We start from the raw sequence: 2,500 nt of genomic DNA, 5'->3' as shown, positions 1-2,500 counted from the left end.
TCATCACTTGTACTCTTCACCCTGGGTAAAATGACTTCATAGTAATGAAATAAGAACCATTTAGTTATTTTCCCAGAAAAAAAATATATATATACTTTTTAAGTATTATTGATCAAGATTTTCAAAATAAGTCGGTGAGATCAGCTTTTATGAATTCTATGGGGCATCTTTTTGTGATATTTGATCCGGCTTTTGAAGCAAAAGATGAACATGAATTACCTCAGAAAGCTCAGAATCTGCTACATTGTCACAAGCAAAAGTGCCTTAAATTATGATGATTTAACTTCAGAGACAGTTAATAACTTGTTTTAAAGAGTCAAGATCATGAAAAAGACAGTTATATAAACATGAGTAGTTTCATATAGTATTAACATTTTAGACATTTTGAATCACTGATTAAAACATATATTTGTTCTCTTCTTTTGACTCTTTTAATAATTTTGTTTAAAATTTGCAGTCTTTTTTAGCAAGTATAAACTGAATAACTGCTTCTAATACTGGCAATTTGTACCCCTGGTTGAAAGTACAGGTACACTGGGCAGATGGTATGCTTGTAGCATGCTATTATGAAAGTGTTCAGTATTTGATTTGCTGACTGAGACTGTGTTCAGAAGTCACCAGTGGAAATGAACTACCAATAACATCATAGTTTTCTTGATTGCAGATAGTATGTCAGATGACTGAGAAAATATATATCCTTAGTTCTCAGAGCATACTACTAGTTGACTTAGCTGGAAGATAATCTTCTGTACTGTAGTTTCCATCAGACACTTTCATGAAATACTCATTGTATTTCAAATCTACCTAATAGAACTTGCAGAATGCTTGACACGAGTAAAGTCCAACTTTCAATTTAGTGTAATGATAGGTAGTTGACTAGTGTCACATATTTCAATCTTGCCATAAGAGTATTTTTTTTAAGTGAAATTGAATGCCTCTTTTTTGTAATGGTAGAACCCAGGTTCTTCATGTCTTACATGGTGTTATTGTTATTATCAATATTATAATTATTATTATTTTTATTTTTATTATTTATGCTTCCAAAATATTGGCCTGTTTTCAAGTGAAATTCTATACCCAATTCATTCCAGCCATATATTTTTTTTTATGTGTCTTACTGTTAGCATACATTTAGCTACAGCTTTAGCATACCATCTGCCTATCCAAGTTATTCTTTTCTGTCCTTATCCTAATCCTTCTTCCCAAACTCTCTGTTCCCTTTCTGCATGACAAATGCATGACATATTCTCAAACTGTATGCTCAGTGCTTGTCTCTCTTTCCCAAACCGTAAAACCTCTCAAAACTTCTCAAAACCTCTCAGAAAAATATCCCTTATGCTGTGTTCATTATATTTTCTTAAATGTTGACATATTCTGCTTGGTTAACTTTGCTTGAATTTTTATTTACTTATCTGTTTTTATTTCCTCTCTCTTTCTCTTCTTCATTATTATGGTGTTCATCATTACAGATCTATATTTTTGTCTTTTTGCTTATTTACCAATCTTTCCTAGAGAGAGCGTGGGGAGAGCGCCATTTGAGATATTTGTTTGTGATTGATTTTTATAAATAACATGTAAATACTGTATATATACATTCACACATCTCTATGGTCAATGCAGTTATATGTGTCTGTATCTGCACTGCATTACATGTCCTTTACACCGAAGGCTCCCATGCCTTTAAAACAGAGATTTTGACCAATAACATAAAGTAGGTAATGCTGGAATGCTTTCAAAATAGGATTTTCCATTAACATATATGTTATGTTGATGATCTTTAAAGTTCCATACATAAATATATTATCCTTTGCGGAAAGATGAAACAAACCATTTAGTTTTCTTTTGGTATTTTCAAGGAATAATAGACTTGTATTTTTCCAGCGTATACTAACAGAAAATTCACCCAGTATAAAACTAGTCATTTCCTTGCAGGTTTTTTTCGCATGTTTGCAATCTTTATCAGACTGAAAATGCTACGTAAAAAAAGAGAATGCGAATATTTTATGAGATCAGTGCTGAGTTTGTTTAACAATAGAATATGCATTTTATTTCCATATACCGTAGTAATTATATCATTACTTTGACTGATTCTTTCTGTTTACATTTTGATTATACAACTTCAGTGATTTAGATAAATGTATTTGTAGAAGGTGCCAGAATGGAAATGTTATGTTTGGCTTACTTCTAGTTCTGGAAATTTTATTACATTATACAAAATGAACTTATCAGTGCGCCGTTTATACCATCTGAAAATAAGTATCAGTATTAGCATTTTAGCAAGTCTAGCATCCCGTTCGCAAGCCCATCTTTGAATCTATGTTTTCTTCTCTCCTTTCTTTCAATTCTTAAATAATATTCAGTGTTCTGGCTGTGTTTTACAGTTATTCAATTCGCATTTATTCTTTGGTTCAGTTCCACTTAGGATGATAATCCCAGATTACCCTTGTTTGGAAAATGCAGTTTTATATTTATTTGTATTAACTTGCATTACTTTTCATAC

The 2,500-nt window shown here is 31.4% G+C and overlaps 1 protein-coding gene across 1 annotated transcript in view; it reads left to right on the top strand.

Annotated features, from left to right (window-relative positions):
* Positions 1-2,500, top strand: part of LOC125041701 (disintegrin and metalloproteinase domain-containing protein 11-like) — a 215,660-nt gene that overhangs the window by 158,187 nt on the left and 54,973 nt on the right. The gene's annotated exons all lie outside the window — the stretch shown is intronic.

This window comes from Penaeus chinensis, chromosome 31, assembly GCF_019202785.1.
Source record: "Penaeus chinensis breed Huanghai No. 1 chromosome 31, ASM1920278v2, whole genome shotgun sequence".
NCBI lineage: Eukaryota > Metazoa > Arthropoda > Malacostraca > Decapoda > Penaeidae > Penaeus > Penaeus chinensis.
The sequence above is the reverse complement of the archived record's forward strand: the minus strand, read 5'-3'. Positions and strand labels throughout refer to the sequence as shown.